The sequence below is a fragment of the Protopterus annectens genome, chromosome 2.part0 (genome assembly GCF_019279795.1).
Source record: "Protopterus annectens isolate FY-2018-M chromosome 2.part0, PAN1.0, whole genome shotgun sequence".
Classification (NCBI taxonomy): Eukaryota; Metazoa; Chordata; order Ceratodontiformes; family Protopteridae; genus Protopterus; species Protopterus annectens.
This window is the reverse complement of record NC_056728.1, coordinates 844620-864085: the sequence shown is the minus strand read 5'-3', so window position 1 is coordinate 864085 and position 19466 is coordinate 844620.

Here is a 19466-nt window from a genome sequence, read left to right as displayed (position 1 = left end):
ACTGTCTGTAAAAACTTGAAGAGGTCCAGGGTCCAAAGAGGATTCAGAGAGTTGAGTGCCTTAATCAAAGCAATCAGCTCCTTTATATTTATGTTCTTGCGTGTGTCTTTGGTGTTCCAATATGTCTGTGGTGACTGACTGCTTTAAATCAGAAAGGGGGCCTGGATTTAGGGATATTTGCTGTCTTCAAGTGACTTCTCTTCTGACAAAACCCAGAGCTGAGATCTGAAAAGGCAATGGGTGTTGGTGCTTTGACCAAAGAAACTTCAGATACCATTGTAGCTTTCTCATATGTCTTGCCATGGGTAGCAAGAGAAAGTACAGTTGTGTAAGATCTTACTATAATAGTAGAATTCCTATGTCCCACTGTTGCAGTATTCCTTACTCTTGGGATATCCTGCAGAGGACATCCTAACATCCACCCAGTATTTCAAAGCCTTTACATCTTCCAGGCATGATATGTCAGATGTCAAAACACTTTACTAATTACTAGCTATGCTCCTGCACTATCCCAGGCTAAGTACCCATACTTAGAGTCCTCTCACCCCCTGCTTGTCCAACCATTCTTATATCAATTATTCTCTACCTGCCAATGAATTAACAATCCCCTTAATACTAACTTAACTTAAAAAAAACAAGCATGATTGTCCATGTGAACATGTAAATACATTCCTTGTGTACAACTATTATCCATATAACTCATTGTACTGCATTTTGCTGTAACAGTAGCTTTGCTGTAAACAACTTTATTTATTTCACTTTATAATTAGAAGTTATGTACCTACCATAACGTTCCATGTTAGTTGTCTTCTCTCGCCTTCTTTCTTGCTGGATGGGTTCGGAGCAGACTCGGCACTTGCTTTAGCTTGAGAACTCCTTTTACCAGCTCGAGGCAACCCTATATCCCATGATGCAAGGCGGAAGTACCTCAGATCTCGTTTGGTAGCTAACCCTACCCTGCTAAAGACTATCCTAACATAATTAGGAACATAAGTTCCTAATAGAAGTCCTCATATGAAGGCTCAGGAGGAAACAACCTAATAGGAACTCTTCAAGATCTGTCCAGGCCAGGGGGAAGGAGGGAGGGACGCAAGAAAGAAGGTGAGAGAAGACAACTAACATGGAACGTTATGGTAGGTACATAACTTCTAAATGTTAAGTTGTCAATCTCGCCTTCATTCTTGCTGGATGGGACAGCGTCCCTAGCACCTGTATCCCGGGTGGCTCAATGGAACAGACTCTTGAGAACTGTGGAACCAAAACTGGCCCTATCTCTGGAGGCCAAGTCCAACTTGTAATGAGAGACAAAGGTATGAGGCGTGGCCCAAGTAGCTGCTGCACAAATGGTATCAATGGGTAGTCTATCCTGAAAAGCTGCAGAAGTGGATAGACTCCTGGTTGAGTGTGCTTTTGGCTTAGAAGATAGCTGTTTGCCTCTGAGAGAGTACACATAGGAAATGGTGGAAGTCAACCATCTGGATAAGGTCACTTTAGAAACTGGAAGACCCATCCTGTTTTCTGCATAGGAGACAAATAATTGGTCCGATTTTCTGAATTGTTTAGTTCTATGCAAATAGTACCTGAGCTGACGATGGACATCCAAAAAATGCAGTTTCTGTTCAGCTCTGTCGGAATAGTTTGGGAAAAAGACTGGTAGATCTAATAGATTGGTTAATATTGGTTTGAGACACGACTTTGGGGAGAAAGGAAGGGTTAGTTCTTAATGATACCCTGTCCTTATGAAAAACCAAATAAGGGGAACAAATGCAGAGAGCTTGAATCTCGGAAACCCTTCTTGCAGAAGTGACAGCCAGTAAAAATATAGTTTTCCAGGTCAATAACTTCAAAGAGCATGAAGCAGGCGGTTCAAGGAGGTAGTATCAAGGATGCCAACATTAAGTTTAGATCCCATTGCGGAGGAGGATGCTTTATAGGTGGTTTTAGGAGAAAAACTCCTCTCAGAAAGGCCTTGCATAATCTATGAGACATAATGTTATTGTCATGCAAGCCAACATGATACTTGGAAATAGCAGCCAGTTGTACTTTGACTGTAGATGACGAGGATCCTGAATGAAAAACCTCCGCCAGGAAATCTAACACAGAATGTACATTAGCAGTAAAGGGATCAATATTTCTGGAATTTGCCCAAATAGAAAAACGTCGCCACTTGCTAGCATAAACAGTCCTAGTGGATGACTTCAAAGAAGACACTAAAATGTCTCTGATCGGTAGCCTGGCTAGGGAAGGAAGTGGAGCAACCAAGCAGTGAGGTTGAGAGAATGAATGGCCCGGTGCTGCTGACCCGACTGGTGGATCAAGAGATCCGGAACTGGGTCCAGATGCCAGGGCTGCACCAGAAGGTGACGATGCAGAGACGGAAACCAAATTTGTCGAGGCCAATATGGAGCAATGAGGATCAATTTGGCTCTCAAAACGGTGGCTTTCTGAATGACTTGTGGAATCAAGGGAAAGGGAGGAAAAGCGTACAGAAGTCCCTGGGGCCAATCCTGGGTTAGAGAGTCTCTCAGGGGTTGGCCTGGAAGGGGAAAGAGTGAAATAATCTGGGCACTTGTTGTTTTGAGGAGTAGCAAAAAGATCGCAACAAGGAGTGCCCCACTTCAGAAAAATCTGATCCACTACAGATTGATTGAGAGACCACTCGTGAGGCATCAGAATGGATCTGCTCAGCCTGTCCGCCAAGAGGTTGGACCTGCCGGGGATGTGCGTTGCTATCAGAAACCGCTGAGAAGAGATCGCCCATTGCCAAAGTCTGAGAGCTTCTCGACATAACGGATAGGACCTGGTTCCGCCCTGTTTGTTGATGTACCAGACCACGGACATGTTGTCCGTTTGTACTGCAATAGTCCCCATGGGAAGAAAGTCGTTGAGGGCTTGCAACGTTAAAAGCACTGCTCTCATCTCCAGGACATTTATGTGCAGATGGTATTCTATGGGTTGCCAAGTCCCGTGGACCATCCTGCCCTGATAATGCCCCCCCCACCCGATCAGAGAGGCATCCGTAGTGACTGTGGCAACTGGAGGAGGGGGAATAAAGGGACGGCCCTGATGAAGAAGAGGGGAAGATATCCACCAGTTCAGATGAGCCCTGCACGACTGTGTGACTAAAATTTCGTGCCTCATCGGGAGACTGCAGTACGACCACTGCGTGAATAGCATCCACTGCAGAAGACGCATGTGGAAGCGAGCCAGTGGTAGAAGAACATTGGCCGCAGCCATAAGACCTAGAACCTTCAGTATAAATCTGGCTTTGATCTTGTTGCTTTGTAATAGAAGCCGAACGAATTTTTGGATGTCCAGAATTCTTTGATCTGTTAGTCTGGCTAACAATTTGACGGTGTTTAATTCTGCGCCTATAAAGGTGATAGATTGGAATCCTTGACGTCTCAGATGAGCTGTGACCACTGCCATGCATTTGGTAAACACTCTGGGGGCTGAAGTGAGGCCAAAGGGCAGTGCTCTGAATTGGTAATGACTGGTCCCTAGCCGAAAGCGGAGAAACCTTCTGGAGCGTCTGTGAATCTTTATGTGATAGTATGCATCCTGAAGGTCTATAGAGCACATCCAGTTGTCCTTGCCCAGAAATGGCAGAATGGACTGAAGCGTGACCATCCGGAATCTTGCCTTCTTGACAAATCTGTTTAGATTGCTCAGGTCTAATATTGGTCTCCAATCTCCCGTCCTTTTGGGGACCAAAAAGAATCTCGAGTAGACGCCGGATCCTACCTGGTCTGCCGGCACCGTCTGGACGGCTCTTTTTTCTAAGAGTTTTGAAACCTCCTGTTCTGCCAAATCCCTTTGACCGGGTGAGACGTCTGGAAGGGATTGTAGAGGTACGGGAAACCTTTCAAAGGGGATTTTGTAACCCTCGGATATAATCGACTGTACCCACATCTCTTGTGATAGGGATTGCCAGGCTACTGGGTACAGTGAAATCCTTCCCCCGACTGCCTCCAAGGGTGGACAGTCGGGCAACACCTCAGGGATGCTGAAAGGGCTTCTCAGGAAGAGACTCCCTGTTGCCCTGGTTCTGAGGACCCCCCCTGCCTCTAGGGCGTCTATTATTGTTACCCCTCTGCCTCTGGGGGTAAACTGACCACGTGCGTCCGGTGTAGCTCCTTGGGCTTTACGGAACCACATCTCCCCCCCCCTTCTGACCCTTGGGATATGGTCTAGAAGGAGTGGAAAATTGGACTCCAACGGCAGAAAGAGTTTTACCGTCCTGCTCACACCTGGTCAAGGTATCCTTCACCTGAGGTCGAACAAAGCCGAACCATCAAAGGGGAAGGGCCTTAAAGGGTCTGCAAAATTACAAAGCCGCATCCAGGCTTGGCGTCTAAGAGCAACTCCTGTGCCTGCGGCCCTGCTCGCTCCATCGGCCGCATAAGATATGAGCCGCATGGAGGAGTTAGATATGGAATTCAGGATTGCAAGCTGCGAGGCAATCTTTTCTTGAGCCCCAGCAGAAGAAGGATCCTGGACTACTTCACCCAGTTCCTTGAGAATATCTCGTTGAAGCCTGGTGAAGTGACAAAGATAATTCAGCGAGTGCATAGCAAAGGTCGCTGAAGAAAACATCCGCTTTCCATACCTGTCCATGGTCCTAGAATCCTTGTTAGGAGGATGGACAGGTACTGAAGGATCCGCCAGTTCCTTCTTAGTGGCCGCCGCCACCACCATAGCATCCACAGAGACACCCTTGGAAAGGAACTGTTTGTCCGAAGGGGCCGTGATGAATTTGGATGGTCTTCTGGGGACAGGTTCCACAGAATCTGGAGCCACGCCTTCCGAGCCACTACCTGCATAAGTGGGTCGAAGGCGGAGACACCCAGGAGGTGGAGTGTCGGGATCCAAAAGCCTCCAGGTATACCGACTCATCCTCGGAGGGGTCAATGGAGGGCTAATTCCCCCTCTGTTTGAGGAGCTCAAGGATGTCTGAAAAGGAGACATCCTCAGAGGGGGACCGTGGGGAACCCTCCGACTCATCTAAGTCGGTATCAGATGTAGTAGACTCAGGGGAGTCTGTGTGTTTCCTCTTACACGTCCTCTTCCGAGGGGGTTCCCCTGCAGGATCACGAGAAACCTCGGAAGAGGAGGAAATTCCCAGTGGGGAAACCTGGGGCGATGGATCCCTGGGCCTGAGAGCAAGAGGCTGGCAAGAGGCGTCTGCAGGCACTGATGAGGGAGGAGCTAGAGGGATGGACCGTTGACCAGGCTCAGAGGCCAGGACACTCCTCATCACCTCAAAGGCTCCCCTCCCCGGGAGGCCGGAATATCCCTGTTCCGAAGAAACAGGAATTCCCGGCTCCAATGAGAGGGAAGGCTCCGAGGCCGATGTCGGTGCCGAGCTTACCAAAGCCGAAGCCCCAAGAGGGAGAGCGGGGTCGGACAAGGGTCCGATGCCACTAGCCCCCTCGGAGCCGACAGTGGAAACCCGACAACCGGATCCCTCCAAGGAAGGCCTCAAGGAGGAGATCGGAGCCGAGGACGACGGAGCCGAAGGATGTATCGGCTCCGGCATCGAAACAGTCGCTGTCCCGAGAAGCTCCGGCGCCGAACTCTGGTGTGGAGTCGGAGGAGGAAGTTCAAGGGGTGAGGCTATACCGGAAGTCTGTTGAGACGGGCTATGGAGCATTTGGGCCAGTGCCTGAGACTTCAACAGCCTGCTTACCACCCTCTCTAAGTCGTGGTCAGACAGCCTGGAAGATCTCGAAGATCGGCTCCGATGGCTCCGCTCCGACAAAAGAGGAGACCCCGGAGCAGAGTGGATACTCAGTAGCGAAGGGGACCGAGATCTCTTTCGGGACGAAGCCATCGGAGCCGAAGTCCCCTGAACTCCAGATGGAGCCGAAGGTTTCTCGGCTCCGATGCTGGATAAGGTGTCGGCTCCAGCCGGAGCCGACAAGGCCACAGTAGACAAGGTATCGGAGCCAGCCGGCGCCGAACCTACTACTTTAATGGCAGATACATCGGTTCCAGCCGGAGCCGATCTCGGCTCCGACGGAGCCGGAGCCACCGGAGGAGGCTTGGATACTGAAGCCTGAGCCTTCGGTGGCTTAGAAGGTTTCCCAGACCCTGCTTTAGAGGGAGAACCTTCTGGCTTAAGTAAGCCACGGAGGATAAGCTTATTCCTCCTTTCCTGCAGGACTCTCTGGCTAAAAGAGTGACACAAAGCACAGGAGTCCTGCAGGTGCAAAGGCCCCAGGCAATAAACACAAGAAGTGTGACCGTCTGTCAGAGACATTTTCTGACAGCACGAGTCACACTTCTTGAAGCCTAAGACCTTGCCTTTCCTAGACATATCCTAGGAGGAAGTAACACACACAAACCCCAACAAACACACAAAATTAATCCCCTACACACAACACACAGGAAGGGATTAACCAATGGGGTGTTAGGCCTAACTAAAACTTTATACTAAAGGTTATAAAAGGGTTATAAAAGTTTGAAAACAAGGGAATAGGGTGGGCTGTAATTCACTACAGACTATACTATGAATAAAAGGGAAAAATAAAACCCTAACTAAGCTTTTCTGATTTTACCAAGAAAATCACTTACCTCAGCTGGCAAAGGAGACCTCTTTCGCTAAGTGGCAAATGAGATCTGAGGTACTTCCGCCTTGCATCATGGGTTATAGGGTTGCCTCGAGCTGGTAAAAGGAGTTCTCAAGCTAAAGCAAGTGCCGAGTCGGAGCCGAGGATCGGCTCCGAACCCATCCAGCAAGAATGAAGGCGAGATTGACAACTTAACATCATGTACTTTTACTTTATTTACTGTTATTTATACTATTTAACTATTGCAAAGTTTCTGGAGCTTTTCTCCTTGGGTATCCACTGAAAATGGGCTTCTGGCCCAGTTGGATATTACCAGGAAATTAAATATACAATAAAGGAGAGATAACTATCCCAGCGGAGTGTAGCCTCCCAGACATCTCAAATGCGCAGGTGAAAGCTGCTCTCTCTAAAGCTAAAAACACAGCATCAATGGGACCGGATGGTGTCCCTGGCTGTGTGCTACACGAGCTAAATGAGGAATTAAACCCGCACATAAGGCAGATGTTTAATCTCAGCCTTACCACAGGATACATGCCCAAGGAGTGGCGTACGGCAACTGTGGTCCCACTCCACAAAGGCGGTGCCTCTACGGACCCTGGTAATTACCGCCCCATAAGCTTAACAAGTCTAGTCTGCAAAGCTATGGAGAGGATCATAATGGAGCTCATAAACAAAGATATAGGGGGACTTGCAGACATTGGACCCGACCCAGTTTGGCTTCGTCAAGGGCAGATCATGCCTTTTGAACTTGGTCGACTTCTTCAAAACAGTCACCAAGGCCATTGATTAGGGAAAGGCAGTCCATACAGCCTACCTTGACCTTGCAAAGGCTTTCGACACAATACCCCACTCGGGTATTGTAGAACAACTTACCAGCTTAAATGTAAACCCATATGTCACAAGATGGGTTGCAAACTGGCTTAAGGACAGAACCCACAGGGTTAGAGTTGCTGGCGCTATGTCAGACTCCAAGCTGGTCACAAGTGGTGTCCCACAGGGCTCAGTCCTTGGCCCCCTATTGTTCGGCATCTACTTCTCAGAAGTACAGGCCAACATGGGAGGACTTTGGCTGGCAAAGTTTGCAGACGACTGCAAACTGGGCCATAGTGGAAAGTGCATCGGACACGGATATCCTTCAGAAGGGACTCACGGAAACAGATAGCTGGTGCCAGAGCCATGGCCTGAAGTTAAACGCCAAAAAATGTATAGTCATACCCTTCGGGAAAAACAAGGTAACCTCAAGCTACCATATAGGTGGCAATCCACTAAGCACAGAAGAGGTTATCAGGGACCTGGGGACCCAGGTTGACAGTGGCCTTTCTTTTGACACTCACGTTGCTAAAGTGGTTAGAAAGACCTTCTACATTGCCCACCTGATCATGAAGGGATTCACATCCGGATCTAGTGAGGTCATTGTTCCTCTGTACTCTTCACTTATCAGACCAATGATCGAGTACAATGCCCCATTCGGGATGTATCTCACCTGACATCTGCATCAATTGGAGAGACCCCAAAAGTTCCTCACCAAAAGGATAAAGGGACTCCAAAATCTGTCATATGCTGCCAGATTGAAGAAACTCCAGCTCTATTCAGTCGCATACCGTCTGCTCAGAGGTGACATGTGCCTGACATACAAGGCCATGTCCAACCCGGAATTAATGGACATGCTCCACCTCAAAAAATCCAAATCCACCAAAACCACTAGAGCAAGTGACTTAAACCTTAGCACGGATATAAATAGGATGTGCTGGAGGGATAGATTTATCACTCAGAGACTCCCTATGCTGTGGAATAAAATCCCGGTCCATGTGAGGCAGAGCACCTCGCTGGCTCTGTTCAAGAGAAATCTTGACCTGTGGATGGGAGATCGTAGGTTTACCCCGGGAATCATCTCTGTGTCACTGCTGGACAGAGGCACAACAAACTAATGGGCACAGTATTTTTTCGTATAAGGGGTGGCGTAAGCCACAAAACTTTGGGCTAGGCTTATAAATGCCTTAGGGCAGATAGCCTAGTATAAACCTATGAACCTATAAATGTATGCCCTATGTGCAAGACTTAATATATGTATATATGACATATGGACAGCTAGTCCTCAAAACTGAAGTGTTCCAGGAGAACCAGAGCAACCCAAGGGAATCAAAAACATGTCCATCTAGGAAGGGAATCAGGAGAAAAGGATGGAATATGGAAACCCCTCAGAAAGCAGTGGGCAACAGAAAGTAGTAGGGTGCAAGAGGGAGGGACTGAATACTGTACTAGTGAGAAGTTGGAAATCTACTGTTACAGTAAAATCTTACACAACTGAACTATGTTCTTCCTTATCACATTTGCAATACTTCTTGGGACAGTACAAAAACTATTAGAAAGTATGGGAGGAGGAGGTCAGAGAACAGCCCTCCATAAACCCAAGTCCTGCCCTGGCCATGGAAATGACATCCAATGTATAATGTTTAGTGAAAGTGTGAACAAATGACGCAGAAGTGGCTTCCAAGACTGATCTAGTAAAAAAAAAAACTCTTGAAAAAAGCACCAGAAGCTTGTTTCCTGCCTTTCCTGTAAGTCGTTTAGTCCAGATACAGATTTGCTGTATCCAGGACTGTTTGTAAGCTTCTGAGCCCCCAAGCCTTTCTGTGTTGGAGGGAAGCCTTCTAGCTTAATTTTGTTTCTTAGAACTAGCCAACTTTTTAGTTTCAGCACTCAGATCTGTTTCTTTGAGCTCAGCACTTGTCCAGAACTCATTGTAAGCACTAAATAAGCTACAAATTACTACAGCACTCAACTTTCCTCACTTGTCTAGAGGAAAACAGTTTTTAGTACTTAATAAATAAGCAACTATCCAGTCATGTCTAAGGGTCAGCTCCCAGTGTTTTCTCCTGTCTACCTGATGAATCTGGGAATCTTGGGGCAATGCAGCAATTGCCTCATGTACACAGACAACCCTCTTCTCCTACCACCCAACACTACAACCTGTGAGAGATGCACTTATATAGTCAAACTGGAAGCAAAGCTCTCTTCACCCAAGACTGGACTACACAGTCAAGAGGAGAAGGTAAACACTTGCACCACACCACACTCATCACATTCTCTCTCAAAACCTACACCACCAAAACACACACATAGAAACACAAGACACACACCTACATTTGCAGAGACTCTCAATAAAAATCTACCCAAGCAACAGGGACCTCCAAAGCAGAAATTCAAGCAACCTCCACCCCCCAACACAACCCAAATGACACACAGCCCACAAACTCAGTGTGCCACTCAACCACAGCCCATAAGGCATAACAACGTACCCAACACTCTAGTCATAGGTGACTCTATAGTCAGGCACACCGATGTTCCACTCACCACGCTAAACAAGGAGAAAGTTAGTCAGTTGCCTGTTGGCTGCCAGAATCTACCACATAATGCACACACTCAGGTCACTCCACAAGTACAAATATGACTCTGTCATTGTCCATGTTGGTGTGAACGACCTGAGATGTACCTCCCTGGACTACATGAAAAGAGGCATGGAGGAGCTGCCCGATCTTGTAGCCCAGGCAGGTATGACCCTAGCCCTGAGTAGCATCCTGCCATCACCCAGAATGATACCGCAGTACAAGGACAAAATGATCGACTTCAACAATTGGCTAAGCTTCTGGTGTTATTCTATGGGGATCCAGTATCTGTCTGCCCGACAAACCAAGATGCTTTGTCAGAAATGGCCTGCACCTGTTGCCCTTGGAATTCCGGATACTGGCTAAGGCTCTTGCCACCACTATAGTGCCTTTTTTAGGCAAGGTTCAAATGACAAATTCACCACCGTAACAGGTACAAGCAAGTAAAATCTGAGGGTAATGCTACTCAATACTAGAAGTCTAAACCTCAAGATGCACTCACTCTAGGCACTCCTTAATATGGAGAACATCACATTCATGCAGTGAAAGAGACCTGGTTCAAGGCTCCAGAGAGCACCCCTGCATTACCAAGCTATAATTCATACCACACCTTTTGGCCACTTAACCTGAACTGAAACACTAAAGGCAGAGGAGTGTCCATATTCATTAAGGATATCCACACCTCCAGGCTAGTTGCTCAGCATAATGCATCTGAGATTATCCAGATGCAACTAACTCTGGGCAAGACTGCAATCCAGATTGTAGCTTGCTACAGATACCCCACCATGCCCTAGGATTCCCACTCCTCATTTCTTGATACACTGAAAAATATTAGGGTACAACCTAACACCCTAATAATGGGAGATTTCAACTATCCCACCATTAACTGGGAAAACTACTCGTAACAACTCTTGTGCTCAACGTTTTCTGGAATTCATAAATTCCAATGCCTTGGATCAACATCCCACCCCCCATTAGGGAAACTAACGTAAAAAATTTCTCCAAGGCCAACTTCATGCTTCTTAAGACAGAAGTGGCAAACTTCACGACACCCATGCTGACAGACAACAGAGGTACGACTGCTGAATCCTATATAAATGCACTTTATAAGCACTTACACGAGTGCATGGATCATGCAATCCCTAACAGAAACAAGATGCTATCCTCCAAAAAAGGAAGCCAATCTGATGGTCCCCTGCCATAAACAAGCTCTACAACAGAAGAAACAAACTGTTGCATAAAAGAGTAAAATCCCATGACTGGAGGAACTCCCTGGTCAGCCTCAGTAAGAAGCTGAGATCCCTCATAAAATCCTCCAAAGCTAGTTAAGAAAACAAAATCGCCACTGATTCTAAACACAACCACAAAGCATTCTATAGCTATGTCAAGAATCTCAATGGCAACACTCAGATCTGCTCTGAGTTACAGCACAATGGCGCTAAATATACAGAACCAACTGATATTGCCAACATCCTGGCAGATAGGTTCAGTGCTAACTTTACCCCTCTTTCACCCCCTAAAGTGCCCATCTCTATATTGATCACGGCTGCACAGGTTAAAAAAAAAAAAAAAAACTCTCCAAAGCCAAGAACACAGCATCCATGGGACCTGACAACATCCCAGGCTGCGTTCTACATGAACTACAGAATGAACTGGCACCCCACTTAAGTACCATGTTCAATCATAGCCTCACCTCAGGCTTTGGGTTCAGTCCTGGGTCCTCTCCTGTTTGGTATCTACTTCTCTGAAGTACAGGCTAACAGAGAATGTCTTTGGCTAACAAAGTTCACAGATAAGTGCAAACTAAGAGCCATAATCAAAACTCCTAAAGATGTGGACATCCTAAAAAAGGGCCTCACTGAGACAGATGCCTGGTGTCAAAGCCATGGCCTCAAGCTCAGTGCCAAAAAGTGCATTGTCATCCCTTCTGGTAAAAACTCTGTACCCATGAACTTACCACATAGGCGGAAGTCTACTTAACACCGAAAGTGTGATAAGAGACCTTGGGACACAGGTGGACAGTAGTCTTCTACTTTGATAATCACATCGCCACAGTAGTCAGGAAATCCTTCTATGTGACACACCTCATCACAAAAGGTTTCTCATCCAGAAAAAAAAGAGGTCATTGTTCCCCTCTACTCATCACTCATTAGACCCATTATAGAGTACAACGCCCCTTTTGGTATGTACCTCACAAGACATCTACAACAACTGGAAAGGCCACAGAAATACCTCACAAAGAGGATTACTGGCCTCAAAACAGATGCCCTACGCAGACAGTCTAAAAAAACTCCAGCTTTACTCAGTCGCATATCGCCTACTCAGAGGCGATCTCTGCCCAACATACAAAGCTATGTCAAACCCAGAGCTGTTGGACATGCTCCACTTAAAGAAATCCCAATCCCTCCGAGCTACACGCTCTAGGGACCTAAACCTTGTCGTCACAATAAACAGAACATGCTGGAGGGATAGATTCCTGTCCCAGAGACTTCCCAAACTCTGGAACAAACTACCTATCTATATCAAGCAAAGCTCCTCATTTGCACTCTTCAAGAAAAATCTTAATGATTGAATGGCAGATAGGAAATTCATCCCGGGGATCACTTCTGTGGCTCTGCTCGACAGGGGCACAGGAAAATAATTTTCTTGGGTGGCGAAAGCCAGGGTACCGTTTGGCTAGGTTTATATAGGCGCTATGGCCAATAGCCTAATACCTACCTATAAAACCTATAAGAGGAAACTGCCTTGACAGAATGAACATGAGTAGAAGAGGAAAGCTGCTTTCCATAAAAAAGAATAACAAAAAAGAAATGACCTTAGAAACCCAGGAGGAAATGGTTTGTTTAGACACTGCTGAACCAAATATCCTGGCATGAAAAGAAACAACAAGTTGCTCAGATCTTCTGATGCTTTTTGTCATATCCAAGTAAATTCTGAGCTGTCTGTGTAAATTCAAGCTGTGTAAGACCCCCTCACTAGACGTCTGCGGAGAATGAAAAAAGGAGAAATGATGAATGGACTGATTCAAGGACAAATCATTAACCACCTTGGGCATAAAAGGACTGGCATGATGACACATCCTGTCCTTGTGAAAAACCATAAAACGAGGAACTGCCATCACAGTTTGGAGTTCAGAAACCCTCTTAGCAGATGTAAGAGCCACCAGGACTACAGTCTTCAAGAACAATGTTGTAGGGAGGAGGAAAAAGAACAACATTAAAGTCCCAAGAAGGAGGAATTGGCTTTCTTGGGAGCCTGAAATGAAGGCTGCCTTTCAGGAATTGTTCAACTTCAAAACTAAAAACCAAAGGTGGATATAGAGGCAGATGGCAGATATGGCTGACAAATGAACTTTAACAGAAAAGTGTACCAAACCAGCATTAAGCAATTCACACAAATAAGAAAGGACCGCAGGGACCATCACAGAAAAAGCATCCTTGTCATTCTTGAAACACCAAATAAAAATATCTTCCATTTAGAAAAATAGGATTTTTTTAGTAGTGGGTTTTCCGGCCTCCTGTAAAACCTGAAGCATGTCCTCAGAAAACTGGTGCCTGAAAGAAAAAAAAAAAAAATCTCAAGAATCAGTTGAAGTGTGGACAAGTAAGAGTGAATGAGAGATCTTGTCTTGTCTGAAAAATCCAAGGTAACTTAGTGACAATTGCTCCTGGCCAGATGAAAGAAAAGGGGGAACCAATGCTAACTGGGCGAAAAGGGAATCACCAGCAAGATTATGGGGGAGTCCCACATGATCTTGTGGAAGACCCTGGGAAACAGAGGAAGAGGACAGACACAGAGAAACATCCCTTTCCAAGAAAAAGACATAGCATCCACTTTCTAAGCTTGCAGACTTCGAACTTTGGAACAGAACTGGGGAAGTTGTCTGTTCAGAGGGCAGGCAAAGAGATCTACTTGAAGAGTACCTCACCGATGTACAATGTCCAAAAGCACCTTCCAGTAAAGCAACCATTCATGAGGATGTGCCCTGAGTTTGCTGAAACAGTCTGCTATTAGATTATGTTCTGAAGAGGTGTAAACCACCCGAAGAGCGATGTGATGGTAGATTGCAAAATCCCAAGCATGAACAGCCAGCCTACAAAGAATGTAAGATCCCCCCCCCCCCCCCGCTTGTTGATATAAACATGATTGTGGTATTGTCTGTAAAAACTTTTAGAGGACCTAGAACCCAAAGGTAGTGAAAGGCCTGAAGAAAGTACAGTTTTGTACCTACCATAAATGTAGATGTTCGAAGATCCACATTGCTGCAGTCCTGACACTTGGGTAGTCCGCTGTCCACGGTCGGCCCGAATATCAAAGTATAAGGCTGACGTCGGTCATGGCGCATTTAACTGACGTCAGGACGTCAGGGTACAAATGCGCATGACCGGCGTCATATCCTCAGTCTTTTCTTGCCCCAGATGTCAGAAGACCTTAAAAATAAAGGTCAAAACCAAAAGACAGCAAACAAACAACCAACCACCCTTGCACTAACTATATGTACAATATATATATACAATATACACAAGTACAACAACCCAACCCACACAACCACCTCTAACTACAGAGGGGAAGGAGGGAGGGTAAATTGGACTGCAGCAATGTGGATCTTCGAACATCTACATTTATGGTAGGTACAAAACTGTACTATGTTCTTCATCTCACATTGCTGCAGTCCTAACACTTGGGTAGAATCCCAAAGCTGAGGTAAGGGAGGATGGCTAACTATAAGGAAGCAGGAGCTGCCAAAATGCCCTGCAAAACCGCAGTGGCAAAACCAGCCCTGGACTTAGAGTAAAGTGGCAGGTGATAATGCCTAGAGAAAGTATGCACAGAACTCCAAGTAGCTGCCTCCAAAATATCCTTGGTTGCCACTCCCCTCAAAAACGCAGTTGAAGTGGCAGTAGCCCTAGTGGAATGAGGCCTAATCCCAGCTGGAACCTCCTTGCCATGATGGGAATAACAGAAAGCAATGCAAAACCCAATCCACTTAGAAATAGTTTGTTTTGACACAGGCTTGCCCTGAGAACTCAAAGCAAAAGAAACAAACAACTGCTGAGACTGCCTGAACCCTTTAGTTATGTCCAAATAATAACGCAACTGCCTGTGTACATCCAAAGTGTGCAAAATCTTTTCCCCCTTATTTTGGGGGTTTGCATAAAAAGTAGGCAAATGAATAGTCTGGTTTAAAGCCACACTAGAAACCACCTTAGGCATAAAGGAAGGATTAGTACGTAATGATACCCTATCCTTATGGAAAATCAAGAAAGGCTCAACTGCCATAAGGGCCTGTAATTCAGAAACCCGTCTTGCAGAGGTAATGGCCAACAAAAAAGCAGTCTTCCATGATAAATATTTCAACTCAGCAGTAGCTGCAGGCTCAAAAGGTTGTAGAGTGAGTTTCTCCAACACAAAATTGAGATCCCAAGCAGGAGTAGGAGCTCTTCGTGGGGGTCTTATATTCTTTGCCCCTCTAAGAAACTGCTTGAACAAAGGATGAGAAAACAATGGCGGGTTGCAATCATAGTGAGCTGAAATTGCTGCAGCATGAACTTTAATAGAAGAGAAAGACAAACCTTTGTCTAGTAACTCAGTAAGATATTGAAGAGCCACACACAAATTAGGCTCAGAAACATCAAAATCTTTTGCTGCACTCCAAAACAAAAACCTCTTCCATTTGTCTGCGTACACTTTCCTTGTACTAGGCCTCCTAGCTTCCAAAATAACATTCAAAACTTGCTGAGGAAGTGGAGGCCCATTATTGTTCAAAACAGAATATGCCAGGCTGTTAGGTGCAGAGAGTGAAGCTTGACATTGAGCAAATGGCTGTCCTCCTGTGACAACAGGTGTGGAATCGAAGGCAAAGGCCATGGAGGCTTCCGTACTAGACTTCTTAGTAATGGGTACCAGTGCTGTCGAGGCCAATCTGGAGCTATTAAAATCATCCTTGGCTTGTCCTGTCTGACCTTCAGAAGTACCTTTGGGAGGAGAGGCAGAGGTGGAAAGGCATACACATGAAGATTGCTCCAATTGAAAGAAAGAGCATCCACTCTCCAAGCTGTGGGATGAAACCTTTTGTGCAAAACTTTGGCAGCTGATGGTTTAGTGGAGAAGCGAACAGATCTATGTCTGGAGTTCCCCATGACACTGTCAATTTCTGAAATACATGAGGATCCAATTTCCACTCGTGGGGATCCATAATTTGTCTGCTCAACACATCTGCTAAGGAGTTCTGTGCTCCTGGCAGAAACCTTGCCTGAAGATTGAGCTGTAAACTGAGAGCAGTCTCCCACAAAATCATTGCTTGCCTGCATAGAGGATAAGAATCGTTCCCCTTGCTTGTTGATGTACCACATGACAGTTGTGTTGTCTGTTAGAATCAACACCTGTCCTGGAAGAAGGAATTCCTTGAAAGCTATTAATGCAAACTGGACTGCTAACATCTCCTTCATGTTGATATGTAGATGTTGTAGTCTGACAGGCCACTTGTTTTGTATCCACTTTCCATTTAGATGAGCTCCCCAAGCTTTGTCTGAGGCATCCGTCGTTAAAATCTGACTTGCCTCTGGCGGGTCACAGAGAGTCCCTTGTTTAGGTGACATTCCTGAGCCCACCACAAAAATTCCTTCTGAATGCAAGGTATTATTTGAATGACAGTGTCCAGATCCTGGCAGTGCTGTGTCCATACATTTTGAGATACCATTGTAGCTTCCTCATATGCAGTTTGGCATTGGGAAGCACCAGAATACAAGATGCCATGAACCCTAAGGCTTGAAGGACTGTCTTTGCAGTCAGCCCGGACTGATGAGATAGTTGATGGAAGTAAAGGGATAGACTCTTTTGTTTGTCCGGGGTTAAAAGGCCATCTGGGCTGCTGTATTCAGTCTCACACCCAGAAAGCACATGTCTTGAGAGGGTACTAGACTGGACTTTATTTCGTTCACAGAATACCCTAGGCATCTTAGCACTGCTATCACATATTCTAAATGATGAAGAAGCTCTTCCCTTCCTTGAGCCAGAATTAGGCAGTCGTCCAAATAAGGATAGATCTGTATTCCTTTTAGTCTGAAGAAAGCTATCACTGGAGCCAGAACTTTCGTGAACACTCTGGGCGAAGTAGATAAGCCAAAGGGCAATGCAGAGAACTGATAGTGAGAAGTCCCAGCTCGAAAGCAGATACTTTCTGCAACTGAGTCTGATAGGAACATGAAGGTAAGCCTCCTTGAGATCCAAAGTTACCATCCAATGATCTTAGCCCAGCAGAGGTAAAAGCTGCTGCAACGTCAACATTTTGAACTTGGGAATGTCCAGATAAGTGTTGAGGATAGATAAATCCAAAATTGGTCTCCACGTGTTCCCCTTCTTTGGTACTAGGAACAGGCGAGAATAAAATCCTAGGCCCACTTCTGGCAGAGGGACCGGCTGTATGGCCCCTAGTTGGAGCAACAGAGAAACCTGTTTGTGAGCCTCTATTCTTTGTTGAGGAGGAACATCTGGCATGCCTTTGAAAGGAGGCAAGGTATGGAAATAAAACCTGTAGCCATGGCGTATGATATCCAATACCCATCTGTCTTGGGTAATTAAACTCCAATTTTCTTTGAAAAGTGCCAACCTTCCCCCCAAAGGTGCTGCCAGACGAGCAGGCTCTGGCAGCTGAAAAGGTAGGTCATTGGGTCTGCTTACGAAAGGACTGACCCCTGCCCTCACCCGAAGCCTGTGCAGGAGAACTCCCTGTTCTAGGCCTGAAAGAGCCCTGAGCTCTGCCCTTACCACGTCTAGATCTACCCCTAGACTGGGAATCATAAGAAGGATACGTCCACCCCTTAGTAGGCCAATTTCTACTAAACTTTGGAGGCTGGACCTGTAAAAAATCTTTAACAGTCTGCATAGACTTAGCCTTGTCTTCCATTTTCTTCAAGACTGTCTCAACAGGAGGACCAAACAACACGTCAGATTGTAAAGGAGCATCTAAAATCCTTGTTTTAACATGTTCAGACAAATTCTGATCCCTCAGCCAGGCGTGCCTGCGAAGAACAGTCCCAGTGGCAGCCACCCTAGGCGAGGCCTGTACAGCATCAAAACCACATTGCAAAGAATGCTTACCCACCTGTTCAGAAACATGTACTACATCTTGCAACTCTTTACAATCAATACCTACTGCCAGAGCATCAACCTTAGACTTCAATTGTGAAAGGAGATAGTTTTGGTATTTCAACATGTGAAACTGGCAATTCAGAGCCCTCATAGCAAGAGTGGAAGAAGTATAAACTTTCTTTCCCCATCTATCCAAGGCCCTAGCCTCCTTGTCTGTAGGAACCGGATTCTTAACAACAGAAGCCTTAACACCCTTAGGCCCCTGGCTAACAGTTTCTGGGTCTGCCCTAGGACTCTTAAAAGATACTTATGAACTTCAGGCACCCTGTAATACCTATCCGGCTTAACAGGAGCAGGAGGCAAAGAATCAGGATTAAGAGAAGCCTCTGTAAAACATCTTCCACTACATCCAAAACAGGAGGTATAGCCAAAGGCCTATGCTGGGGTAAAAACAGAAATTCCCGAAGCCGTTTCCTGGAATCAGAGAAGTCCTGACCCTCCCACTTAAAATGCTCCCTCATGGAATGAAGAGTTTCTGAAAAAGAAAAATCCTCAGGAGGAGTAGCAGAAGGAGTAGAATCATCCACATCAGAATCAGAATAAGGAGAGTACTCCTGTAAGTCTTCAGCCGAAGACTCTGAAACATCTGAAGCTTGCTCAAAACCCCCCAGCTCAGGTTCCACCCTAGGTCTCTTAGCAGGAGGGGGCATAGAACCCCTAATCAAAGTAATCAAATCTTCTGCCATTTTAAGCATATGCTTCTTGGGCATAGTACCTGAAGAGCTAGGGGCAACACCAACTGAAGCCAAACCTGGCCTGCCCCTGGGAGAAGCCTTAGAAACAGAAGGAGAGGGCCTAGTCACCTTAGGAAGGGAGGGGAGTATAGTAACCTGAGAAGCCCCCTCAGCCTGACTTGCCTCCTGAGAGGCCACATCTTGCACTCTGGGAACACAAAGAAATCTCCGGTGGAGCCACCGGCTCCACCAACACCTCTAAAGAACCGGCGTCCGGTACAGACGGTTCTTCTAGCCTAGGCTTAACTGCCTTGTCCTTGCGCTTATTTGAGGAAGCGGGCGTCGGAGCATCCGACGGCATTTTATAATTGCACCGCTTCCCAAAGACTAACCTTGCACAATCCAACCTCCTCTTTATAGTGCGTTTATTAAATCTAGCACAAGAGCGACAGCCAACAACGTCGTGCTCAGGCCCTAAGCAAGGAATACACAAAGTATGATAATCTCTATGCGGTATCTGTTTCCCACAAGAAACGCAATTATTAACTTTTTCTGACATCCGGTAAATGACTGAGGCAAGAAAAAACTAAAATATTCCCCAACGGGGTACTTAGCCAACTTTGAACTCGGTCTGAAACTTCTAAATTGAAAAATCTCAGAACGCCAACCGGCACTTGCAATGC